This window comes from Meles meles, chromosome 14, assembly GCF_922984935.1.
Source record: "Meles meles chromosome 14, mMelMel3.1 paternal haplotype, whole genome shotgun sequence".
NCBI lineage: Eukaryota > Metazoa > Chordata > Mammalia > Carnivora > Mustelidae > Meles > Meles meles.
Window position 1 is genome coordinate 14,865,640 of NC_060079.1, and position 13,319 is coordinate 14,878,958.

At 43.6% G+C, this 13,319-nt stretch overlaps 1 pseudogene; it reads right to left on the bottom strand.

Annotated features, from left to right (window-relative positions):
• Window positions 1-916: 916 nt before the first annotated feature.
• LOC123925385 lies at window positions 917-1,016 on the bottom strand (annotated as a pseudogene).
• Between the last annotated feature and the right edge of the window lie 12,303 nt (window positions 1,017-13,319).

Sequence of the window (13,319 nt, forward strand, 5' to 3'; positions counted from 1 at the left end):
AGCATTCCCTGAATTCTGAAATAGTGATGAATTACAGTGTTTACTATTCATTCTGTTCTCTTGCTTTTGCTTTTTTCCCTCAGAGACTTGTGTTATCTTCATTTTACATCTTCAGTATGTGTGGGGCACCTGGGTGGCTCAGTTGGTTAAGGTCTGCCTTCAGCTCAAGTCATGATCCCAGGGTCCTGGGATTGAGGCCCGAATCATGCTCCCTGCTCAGCGGGAAGTCTGCTTCTCCCTCTGCCTCTGCCTGCCTCTCTCTCTGATTGGGCTCTCTCTCCCTCTCTGTGTCAAATAAATAAATACAATCTTTTAAAAAATACTTCAGTATTTGTTACTTGCTCTCAAATCCTTTTTACCTCTTTTTTCATTTTTTTGTTGATCTTTTTCAATTTTCCTCTTTTTATATTTTATGTCTCTTAAGGCGTTATTTCTTATGTCCGTTCATTCTTGTGTTTCTTCTGGTCTTTAATTTGGTCTTTAATTCTGAAATAGTTTTTTTTTTTTTTAAAAGATATTTTCCTGAGTTCTGCAGGCTCATTTCTGAGTTTTTCTAATTTCGATACATGTTTTTCCTCATGTGTTATATACTTTAAAAACATCTTCTGTCGTTTTGAAGTAGTAAATTCTAGTTTTGATTTGTTGTGGCCATGTCTTTCTACCATGCTCTGCTTGTAAAGATGTTGTTTTTTTCCATATGATAAGTTTGTATGGGATTTGACATTAAGAATTTTCTGGTTGTCAGCTTTTATGCAGACTTGGTTTTCCTGAAATCTTAGAATGAGTTCAAAAATATTTCTCTAACTCAAAGAATGCCAACTTCTGTCATTTTTGCGGAGTTTACAAAATTGGGTGACTTGCATTCTGAGATTTCCTGGATCAGTTTCCTCCCTGTTTTGACCTGGGCCTTTTGTTTAAAAGTATGAAATGATTTCTGAATTTACCTATCACTTGTGCACAGGGGCCATGCTAATCTCTATATTGTTCCCGTTTTAGTTCATGTGCTGCCAAAGCAGCCATGACCATAGCCTTTTAACAGGTTTCACTGCTCTGATAATTATTTCCACAGAAACTAATATTTAAAAAAAATGCAAATCTGATTATGTCACTTCTATCCACACCCTGATTCCTCAGTGGCTTCCGCTGTACTTGGAATAAAATCCAAAGTCCTGCTGTAGCCCCACAGCTTTGCACAAACTGGCCCTTGCCTTCCACTCAGCTCTCATTTTCTGTCTCTCTAGTTCTAGACAGACTCATCTGTGTTCTAGAGCAACCAAGCTTATTCTGCCCCAGGGCCTTTTCACATCCATTCTCTTTTCTTGGAGCTCTCTCCCGCCTAGGGCTTCAGCTCTCCTGTGCCTGGCTCTTTCCCATCCTTCGTATATCAGTTCAGATGTAACCTTGACCAAGGTGATTCTTGGCTACCTGTTTAAGGTGGCCCTGCACCCCCCCAGTCACAGTCACTGTCTGTGACATCTTTCGTTCATTTCCATCTTAGCTTCTTGTCACAGTCAGAAATTCTCTGAGCTTTTTCTTTACCTATTTACTGTATGCTCAAGAGGCCAAGCATCTGGCCCACCTTCTTATATTTTTTTAAATTTTATTTGTTTATTTAACAGAAGCACAGCGAGAGAGAGAACACAAGCAGGGGGAGTGGGAGAGGGGAAAAGCAGGCCTCCCGCCGAGCAGGGAGCCCGATACGGGGCTTGATTCTAGGACCCCGGGATCATGACCTGAGCCGAAGGCAGACGCTTAACCCAGGTACTCCTCGCCGCCTTTTGTACTATGTGTCCACTGCCTTGCACAGTCCTGTCACACAGTCGGAGCTCAGTAAATACTTACTGAATGAGCAGGTGAGTTCAGTTCAGCTATCATCTGTATTCTTTGAAACATCTTCTGACTCGCTGCCCCACCTACACATTTGCACAGCCAATCACCTCCTAGCCCATAGCAATGCCTTGCTTATGGCTTGTATCCCTTTACTGTTTTTCTTCCATCCATTCACAATTGTATCGCTTCATTCTCTCTGCCACGGACTCCTTGTGGACGAGAGTTAATGCTATTTGTCTTGTGTTCCCAGCACATAGTGGGGATGCAACAAGTCTTTTTTGAATGAGTGAACAGATGTTTTCTCTGGACAGCAGAGGACAGTTGGGAAGACCCCCAGGGAGTAAACTGGGAGATTAGGAGAGATACATATTCTCAAAACCTACTGTTCTGCTCTGTGGCATTGAATGGGCTTTCTTCTGGGGTCCCTTATTTGATCCTCATAAAACCCTACCAACTGGAGCAGGTATTGCCATTCCCATTTAGAAATGAAGACACAGAAGTCTTGTGAGTTTAAATCTGAACTTACAAAGTCGAGAGGGAGTGTGGATGGAAGACAACAAGCCATGTGATTCCAAGCCCGGTGCTTTGTGCATTAAACAGGGATGAGTGTGTCTCTAACGCAACATGACGAGACAAGTGTTCTTTCGTGGGTAATAAATGATTGAAGGTAAATCCACAGGGGAGAGCCAACATTGCCTTGGGCCAATGCAGCATCATTGGAACAAGGGTGTAATCTTGAAAGGACTGTGATGGGTAGGACCCATCTGGGTGTACAAAACCTTGGTGTGGACTTTTTTTTTTTAAAATAAGAGTCTGAATATCATTCCTGTTTAGAACAGGAGCTGAGAAGTGAATAAAGGTGGGCATATGATGGGTCCAGAGGAGGTCGGAGGTAGGAAAGTGCTGGTAAAGAGGGCTGTGCTGGGTCAAGAGAAGGCACCCACGGCGTGGCAACTGTGGGCTGTGGATGGCAGCGGGCTGTGTGGGATCCAAAGGGGTAATGCACCGTTGGTGGCAGGGAGTGGCCGAGAGCGCCTCTGCCAAGGCGGAGAATGAAGTGAATGCCCCGAGTCAATGCCAGATCTTGTGAAAGTCCTTTAGGTGTCCTGAGCACAGGAACCCTCGGAAGTGAGCCTTCAACGTGTGGTTTGTGTGCGTTTCCTATGAGCTCCTTTATTCTCTCTCTTGCTTTAAAATTTCTCTTCGAACAATCTGAAGATTGGATTCTGTGAGAAAAATGGCATGAAGTTGCCACCTTCATTCTTCACTTGTTCATTCTTTCATTGGGGGCTCCTGCTGTCTTCTCTCTGGGTCCTCATGGATGGCGGGTGCAAGCCCCTGAAAACCCAAGTCAGACTCCCCGTGGAGCTTCTGAGGGTGTCCCAAACACCGGCAGGCTGTCCTCTCCCATTCTCAAGCTGCAGCCTCCCTGCCCCACACCCTCAGCCACTCTGTGAGTTAGGGACGCTCAGCATTGGTGGCACTTTCTGAGCACTGGCAGCTGTCCTACATGGAAAAGGCATTTGGAAGTCAGTATGAGAACCTCTAGCCCCATCCGTCCCTGCCCAGCATCTCTGCCGCTCCCTTGTCCCACTTGTCTGCTTGGTCTCTCCATCTCTGACTACAGATGCCGACTCTGCCTCCCCATCAGTTGGTCAGATCAGGGCAGGCATGTGCTCTGGTGAAAGGAGCCTACTCTGGGTGATCACCTCACTCCAAATACTTGCCCCATTGCTTGCCAAAATTTCACTCACTTCCTCCAGCAACTCTCAAAGGTACCTGTTTCAGAGTCCCAGAGTCAGAGTCAGTCCTCACTCCGCTGACCCTTTCCGTCCCCCTGCCTCACTGCACGCTCGTGGGAACCACACCATTAATACCCATCATCACACCTGGACGCGGCGGTTCTCAAACCTGTCTGGAAGATGATGCCACTTCAGTTATTCAACTTATAAAATCTAAATACCAAATTTCAGACGGAAGCAGACACTACTTCCTTCTAGTCTCTAGCGTGTGGACAAGAAGTAGAGAGATACTAGCAGTATAGGAAAAGTATCTTGGGGGAAATTATAAAGTAAGAAACATTTGCCCATGAACAAGGTTGTCCTCCTCCAAATGAGGACCTGGGAATTATGAGGTTCCGGCAGGAGAGCCCCTCTGTGCTCTGGGCATGGAGCGACAGGAAGGGACTCACACTCCAGGAATCGCACATAGCATCTGCTACCGACCAAGGCTGGGCCACGGGGTTGCTAGGAAGCTGGATGACAGCATTTTTACCCTGAAGGAACGCTGTAAAGAGGTTTAGGATGATAATAATGGCCAACACTTATGATAATGCCCTCACCATGCCCAGCACTTTTTAAAAAAATCACTTTATTGAGATAACGATTGATGTGCAAAAAGCTGTATGTAATTAACATACACGACTTGATGAGTTTGGAGATAGGTATATACCCATGCGGGGCGCCTGGGTGCCTCAGTCAGGTAAGCGTCTGCCTTACGCTGAGGTCCTGAGTCCAGGGTCCTGGGATTGAGCCCTGCATCAGGGGGGCTCCCTGCTCAGCGGGGAGCCTGCCTCTCCCTCTGCCTCTCCCCCTGCTTGTGTGCGTGCTTTCTCTCTGACAAATAAATAAGATCTTTTTAAAAAAAGTATACATCCATCAAACAATTATTATAATCAATGCTATAAACATATCCCTCACCTCCAAAAGTGTCCTCCTGCCTTATTTGTTCATTCATTCATTCATTCATTCATTCCTGCATTGTTTTAAGTGCTCTACATATATTAATTTATGGAATCCTCACAACATCCTTATGAGGTAGGTGTGCTTGTATTATCACCATTTTACAAATGGGAAAACTGAAGCACAGAGAGTTAGAGAGTTTATTGCGCAAAGTTAGTTAGTAGAGGTGGGCTTTGCAGAGTCTGTGTTTTTAGCTACTGCCTTACCCAGTCTGACTGAGAACCTGCCCTGCAGCATTCACTGACTGCTCCCCACCAGCATTTAGCCTCACCAAGTGTGTGTGTGTGTGTGTGTGTGTGTGTATGTGTGCATATGTGTGTTGGGGGGAGAGGGCCAATGAGAGAGAGAGAGGGTGAGAGAAAGAGAGAGAGAGAGTTAGAGTGAGAAGGAAGGTAAGAGAGAGGTAGGGGAGAGAAGGGGGAGGGAGAGAGAACACGTCAGCCCAGAACAGCCCAGAACGGCACCCAGGGGTCAGCGCTAAGCTCCAGCAGCAATAAGCCTCTTTTCCTCAGTCCTGTGTCCTTCCTACCCACAGAGCACTCAGGAAATGTCTGTTGACTCAATGAAGGAATAAACTTAGATTTATCTGAGTTCAGGGCTCATGGAGCTCTTTTGTTAGCAGTTATTTTGTGGCCTTCATTACGACCCAGTTTTTTTTTTTTTTTTTTTTTCATTTGGGTGAAAAATGATTTTGGCATTTAAACAGCATGACTTCATTGTTGATTTTTAAAATCAACCCCCACCATCAAATTCCCCTTTTGGTATTTTGTCTCTCCTGTTATATTTAGAAACATCTGTCTTATTAGTCTTTTTTCTTCTTCCTTTTGAATCTATGATGCATTTTAACAGGGGATATTCTACGTATGCAAAATAGTTGTATTTTTATTTTAGTGTATTTCCTTCACTCCATGATAGAGGTTAAGAATATAGCTTTTCGGTAATAAAGAACTTCCTTACTCTCTTTTCGATTGATGGAACAGGCAAAGAAAACACCATAATTGTGTGAAATGGTCTGATTTAGAAACCAATTATAAGGAACATAATTATCTACTAATAAAATATGCATGTAAGTTCTTGGTTTGCTCCTTCTAATACCACTGTAGACAAATGTGTAGCTAGCAGAAACTTGCGTCAAGTAAATTGAAAGCCAACCGTTTCTAGATTATGGCTGAAAATCTTGTGACAGCCAATATCTTAGGATCAAAAATAATATCTATTTTTTCTCCTGCAAGTGTCTCAGCATTCCCTGTGTGAGTGTGTGTGTGCATGCCTGTGTGTGTGAGTGTATGAGTGCATGCCTGTGTGTGTGAGTGTATGAGTGCATGCCTGTGTGTGTGAGTGTGTGTGTGCATGCCTGTGTGTGTGAGTGTATGAGTGCATGCCTGTGTTGGCGTTAAGCGGTGGCTCTGGAGGGATGTTTGGAAATTAAGGTCCACAGCTCCCCCTTTCTGTCTACTGATGATTATCAAATATCTCTGGGCTTCAAAGCCGAAACTCGGGAAGATTCTTTTTTTATCCTAAGGATGCAAATCAGTAAAAAGCTCCCCCGTTCCCTTAGGAAGCACATCATTAAAAAACATCCCTTTGCCCACGTCAATTTCCATAAACTGCGGACAGTGGAACAAGGAGGCTGAACGCCCACTGCTTTCTCTCAGGGCATTCACGGTCCGGCCGTCTGCTCTGAGAAAACAGTAGAGATGCTTCCTTGGGGCCCTCTCGCCCGCTCTGCAGGGGTGTTTGTGAGCCGCTGTCCAGGCTGGGGCGGGGAGACCAAGGAGGGGTCAAGGGCACAGCCGTTCCGCGGGAGGCATTGGGAGCCTCGCTCAAGCCCGCAACATCAGTGTAAAGTCCTGTGCTAAGGCAGACCCACTCGTGTCACCGAGATTGCCCTTTGTGCTTCCTTCGTGATATCATCTCCTCGCTTACTGCAGTATTTCATCGATTCTAAAGACACTTTTTTGGGGGGAGGTATTTGAGCATCTTTGAAATCAGGATGCGTCTTGCAGTCAGCAACTGTCCTGGTCTCCTTGGCAGCAGGGGGACAGCAAGCCGCGGTTTGTCTGCAGTCCACGCTGCCTTAGGGCTGATGCGCCATCAGTCGTAGCCAATCTGCGGGCTTGGCCAAGCGGTCTCCCTTCCCCGCCCTGTCACCCGCCAGCATTTCGCACCAACTCGGTCCCCAAGGACCTGCCTGGAAAAACATTGGGCCCCGAACACGTGTTGTGGTTTCTCACCAGGCCATCTCTGCTCCTGGTGTGTCTTCTGCCTTCGGGGCTTTGTCCAGCTCTGCCGGTGGAAATCGGCCCAGCTCACAGACTCAGGTGTGAGAGGTGGAGACTTCCTTGATGATTCCCACCCAGAAACTGCCCCTTCCTTCCCTAAAATCTCTATAGAGAGCAGTTGGTACTTCTTCACAGACCTTAAAGCCTTACTGAAAACGGCTAACCAAGTTATTTTTCTTTCTTTCTTAATAAATTCATAAATTTAATTTAATAAATTAAATCCTCAAACAGTTGCTTTCCCAGGGGCAATTTGGTAAAGGATGTTTGGCAAAACCCTAATTCAGATGCAGTACCTGCTACTAATTTTATGTAAAGGTTTTCTCCATAAGGATCAGTGAAAGGACTTGAAGAGATGAGTGAGAATCTTTTACTCCATAAAGAAGAATGCATTACTCTGTTTTATTTATTCTAAAAATTTCATATTTTTTCAAATTTAAAAACTCCAAGGAAAATAAAAAAAGAGAGATATTTCTGAATTTTTCATCTCCCCTCTCCCTTCCGTAGGTTTTTCACCTGTATGATCCATGGGGTGAAAACAGGGTAGGTAATGAGCCCAAACTATGGCAGGCACGGGGTGGTGTTTGTCTTAAAAGCCAGACGGAAACATGGATTTACCTGTTTGAGAGGAGCTCTTTCAGAGAGTTCTGAAATGAGGGAAGTAGTGAACAATTTTTTTTCTGTCACAGCTTAGGGAGGACTGGGACACTGTGCTCACTTGAAGTGGGAAGAAAGGCATTGGCCCCAAGGGCCTTCAGCATCCCCAGCTCACACCTACTGAGCTTCTACTGTGCGTCAGGCAAAGGATGAACTAAACACCCATGGCTTCTGGAAGATGGCTGCATGGCACTGGGCTTTCCACAGTGTGCACTCAGACGGGCCAGCCATTTTCCATGCTCCAGGTTAGAGCAGTGAGGAGCAACAAAGATTTGCGTCTGAAGGAGTGGGAGGAAAGGACTACAGTAAAAGCAGGTAAATAAGATAGAAGAGGTTCAGAGAGTAAACAATGAGTTCCCTTGGGTCCCTCAAAAGTCTGCACTGACATACCATCAACTGAAACCCTCTAAGCAGTTATCCGTTCGTGCACCTTCATACGAATGGGTCTGGGATCATTTCCACTGAGCAGGTTTAGAACGGTGAGTGTGGGGGAGCACCGAGCTCCTGAGGAGAGGAGGGTGCTGCTGGGGGAAGAAGGAGTGGCAGGGCAGGGGGCTCCTTCCCCCCACTTCCTAAGGCTGTGATGGAGGAAGGGGCAGAGACACAGGTCTGCTCTGGTTTTCCCATGAGCAAGGACTATCTAGGCCTGCCAGGTACCTGGGGAACCAGGAGAAGCTGGGAACCACCTCCAGCACCTGCTCTCTGGAGGGCCCTAGGTGTGGGGGTCATTGCCAGCCTCTGCTTGCACTCTGAATGCTCCACTCACAATGGTGGCTTCAGCTTGGTCACTCTTGTTGCCATCTTTTCCACAAGCTCCACTGAGTCTGACTGACACCCAGTGATATGGGACACAAAGAAAAGCAGTGAATCAGGGGGGCTTCCGAGAAAAACCGGCTTTCTGTCACTTCTCCTGAAGGCTCCAAGAGTTATGACAGCGCCTATGGCAAGGGAGCCTTTGTTATCCGGCAAAGAGGTGTTCTAGCATGTTCGCACTCCCAGCCACTCAAGATTCATCTCTGCGGGAAGCTTTCAGCCCGACAACAGCATTGCTTGCTTACTCCCTTAGGTTTCAGCCATGTTGAGTCATTGCATTGATCTGTCTTTTCATGGTTCGTTTTGTGTCTTTTAAGTGAGAATGGGATCTACGGTGTAAATGCAAATCGTAGGATTGTTTTTCAGAGCACAGCATGGCAACAGACAGTGTTCGCAAAAGGCCTTGTGGTCCTCCACAGAAGGGCTGGTTGGCAAGGTAATTTCTTAATTCAACTCCAAAGCAATTAAATGTTTATTGAGCATCTGCTGTGGGCTAAGAGTTATGCTAGGCACAGGAGAGGCAAAGAGGCAAAGTGAGAAACTATCCTCACGCTTGAATTTCCTTCATTCGTTTATTCAACAAAACCCTATTCTAGACACCGGTGATACCACAGTGAATAACTCAGGAAAGGTTCCTGCCCTCATGAAGGTCACGTTATAGCAGGGGCAGGAAAATAACACAACAGCAGCCTTGGGAAGAAAGATAAAGCAGGTAACCACGGAGATGATGTGTGTCTCTCTGTTTTAGATGAGTGATCAGAAAGGCCTTTCTGAAGAGATGGCAGCTGGGAAGAATTCTGAATAAATCAGGGAGTGAGCATGTGTTAGCTTGCAGGGAGAAGATGCTGGACAAAGGGAGCAGGTGCAGAGGCCTGAGGTGGGAGCTTGTCTTGTGTATCTGAGCAATAGGTAGAAGGCAGAGACTGGACTTGGTGAGCCGGGGGGAGCTGCAGGAGGTGAAGGAAGGTCAAGAAGCCAGGCGAAACCATGCAAGGCTTGGAGGACGCTTTTGAACATAAATTGTATGCTGTTTTATTCGGATTTTTGCAGTTTGACTTTTTTTTTTTTTTTAGCGTATGGGATTGTAAAAAAAGGAAAACTATTAACTGAAGGATAACAAACACAGAGAAACATACACACATCCCAAGTGTAGAGACCAAATATACCTGTGTAACCAGCACTCAAGCTTAAGAAACAGAATTTGAGCAGCTCCCCATCCTCGTGCCGTCTCCCAGCCACCCTTCTCTTCCCACAGAGAACCACCATCTGGCTTCCAGAATCACAGACTGATTTTGAACTTCATAGAAATGAAATCACACAGTATGTACTCTTTTATGTCTGGTTTCATTCCTTCACCATTGTGCTTGCGGGATTCTTTCGTGTTGGACGTGGTCATTGTTCATTCCCATTGCTGTATCATACTCTACTGGATGAATGTCCCGCCGTTTATTAACCTGTCCGTTTGGGTGGTTTCCAGCTTTTGGCTATTTCAAATACAGCTGTTAGGAGCGTTCATTCATGTGTATATGTATGTGTTTCTGTTGGAATAAGCCTAGGGTTGGAATTGCCAGCTCACGTGATAAATGTGTGTTTAACTTGTAAACAGTGTCAATTTCACAAAGTGTTTGCGTCATGTTTCACTCCCACCAGCCTTTGACGGGAGTTCCAGTGCTTCATATTCTTGCCAATGCTTGGGGTAGCTAGATTTTGCTTGTTTGTTTTAGTCATTCTGTTGTGTATATAGTGATGTGTCATTGTCATTTTAATTTGCATTTTCCCAATAACTCATGAATTTAAGCACATTTTTCATTTTCATACATTTGGGGGCCATTAGGATGTCTTATTTTGAAAGGTAACTATTCAAATCTTTTGTTTGTTTTTTTTTTTTCTTTTTCCTGTTAATTGACTGTCTTTTTCATAGTTCTTTATATATGCGGGACACAAATCCTTAGTGGGGTATTTATAGTGCAATTCTCTTCTCCCACTCCGTGGTTTGTCTTTTTATCCTCTTAATGGTGTCTTTTGGGGGGAAAGTTCTTAATTTTAATGTAGCTCTTTTATTATTTGTGTTTTGCCTAAGAAATCGTTTCCTAGGGGCGCCTGGGTGGCTCAGTGGATTGGGCCGCTGCCTTCGGCTCGGGTCATGATCTCAGGGTCCTGGGATCGAGCCCCGCATCGGGCTCTCTGCTCCGCGGGGAGCCTGCTTCCTCCTCTCTCTGCCTGCCTCTCTGCCTACTTGTGACCTCTCTTTCTGTCAAATAAATAAATAAAATCTTTAAAAAAAAAAAAAAAGAAATCGTTTCCTAGTCAAAGCTAATACAGATCTTCGTTAGGCTTTTGTTTTACAACTTTATTATTTTAACTTTCACATTTAGGTCTATGGTCCATCTGGATTTCATTTCCTTGTGTAAAGTGAGGTAGGGATCAAGCTTCAGTTTCACAAATATGGCTAGCCATTTGACTTAGCACCGCTTATTGGAAAGATCATCCTTTCTTCATGAGGTTTATTTTTGAGTGCAGGGAGAAGCTGTTTGAGCCTGTTCCAGAAGGGATTAGCATGATCATATCCGCTTTTGAGAGGATCAGTCGGGCTGTGCTGTGAAGAATAGACGGTGGGAGGCATGAGTGAAAGCAGGGAGCTCAGGATAGAGGCTGTTGTAACAGGGCCAGATGAGAGGTGGTGGGTGCGTGGATTAGGGGGGTAGCAGTGAAGATGAAGATATATATATATATATATATATATATATATATTAAAGATTTTATTTATTATTTGACAGAGATCATAAGTAGGCAGAGAGGCAGGCAGAGAGAGAGAGGAAAGGAAGCAGGCTCCCCGCTGAGCAGAGAGCCCAATGCAGGGCTTGATCCCAGGACATTAAGATTATGACCTAAGCCAAAGGCAGAGGCTTAACCCACTGAGACACCCAGCCACCCGAAGAGATATATTTTGAAGATCTTGCTTCACGGGCCTGCTCATGAACTGGATGCAGGGTGTGAGTAAAAAGATAGAAGTTAAATGTGGCTCCAAATTTTTTGGCCAAAACGATGAAGCAAATGGTGGAGAACCCCGGAGGGTATCTGCGTTCTCCAAGAGCCATGAAAATAGTTCTTGTTGTCAGAATTGTATTCAAATTTGCTTTAAAGTTTTATTTGTAAATGTGTGGAAGAAAAGTAGGTTGATTAATTTCACATTAATTTGAGCTCTTTTCTCCTTTGTCTTTCATCTGCCATTGAGGCTAGAAAATAAAAATACTTCCCAGCCCCCTGTGCAGTTAACAATGGCCCGTAACATGGTCCTTGTCAAGAACTACTATCAGAGGTCTCCTGGAGCCCAGAGGAGTGCCTGGCACATGGTAGGTGCTATTATATTTGTTGAGTGAAAGAAAAAAAAGAATGGAAATTATGAATGATGTGGTTAAAGATACGAGATGTAGAGGACAGATTTCTGGAATGACGTCAATGAAAAAGAAAAAAAGAAAGTGATTGAGAGCAAAGGATGAGGAGCTGACTTTGACCAAATAGAAGGACAAGTTTTCTCTGAGAGCAGCTCATCAGTTTTCCTGATGATCACCAAGTCCAAGGGACTCTTATTATTGACATTGACGCTAACGAGTTAATGTTGATTACCCTCTCTGAATTTTCCACTTTTATCCTCTCTTCCAGTTCTCTTATTTCTCTGGTCACTATTTTTTTGGAATAGCTTTATTGAGATATAATTCAAATCCCATACAATCCACCCATTTAACGGGCACAATACAATGGCTTTTAGCCTATTCACAGATAGGTACAAACTTGACTTCAAAGAGAAACCTGTACCTCTAAGCTATCATCTTCCTACCCCCCACACCCAGCCCTAAGTTAACCACACATTAAGTGCTTTTGTTTTTCCTTTCCAATCTGGATTTTCTTTTTTCTCTTTCTTGTCTAATTGCCCTGGCCAGAATCACCCATATAATGTTGAATAGAAATGGTGAAAGACAAAAATGAATGTCTTCGTGTTATTCTTGATCTTAGGTCGAAATTATGCAGTCTCTTACCATTAAGCACGATGTTAGCTGTAGGGTTTTTGTAGGTGGATTTTAATTGGGTTGAGGAAGTTCCTAACTCTTCCTATTCCTAATTTGTTGCCTATTTTTTAATCATGAAAGCATGTTGGATTTTGTCAAATGCATTTATTCAGATGATCATATAGCATTTACTTTTTATTTTATAAATTTTATCTATTATAATTGATTTTTAGATATTAAATCAATCTTCATTCCTGGGACAAATCCCACTTGGTTAATGGTGTATAACTAAATTTATATATTGCTAGATTTGGTTTGTTGATATTTCATTGAGGATTTTGTGTCTATATTCATAAGAAATAATAGTCTAAATCATTTTCTTGTGCTGTCTTTGGTTTTGGTATGTGGGTAATACTGGCTACCTATGTGAATTTGGAAGTGTTCTCTGTTTGGAAGAGTTTTCTGGAAGAATTGTAAAGAATCCATGTAAAGTCTAAATGCTTGGTAGAATTCAATGGTGATACCATATAAGACTGTTGTAGATAGTTTATTGATTACTAATTCAACCTCTTCACTTATTATAGGTCTATTCAAAATTTCTATTTTTTAAGTCAATTTCAGTAGTTTATGTCATTCTAGGAATCTAGCCATTCCATCTAAGTTATCTAATGTATTGGCATACAACTGTTCATAATATTCTTTTACATTATTTTTTATTTCTGTAAGGTTAGCAGTGAAATCCCTTCTTATATTTATGATTCCAACATTTTCTTGGTTGATCTGGCTAAATATTTGTTCGTCTTTCCAAAAACCAGGTTTTGTTTCCACTGAATGTATTTGTTATTTTTCTATTTTTGTTCCCTAATTTCTTCTCCGATCTTTATTATTTCTCTCCTTTTGCTTGTTTTTAGCTTAGTTTGGTCCTTTTTCCAGTTTTCAAGGTAGAAGTTTAGGTTATGGATTTGAGATTTTTCTTCTTTCTTAATATAGCT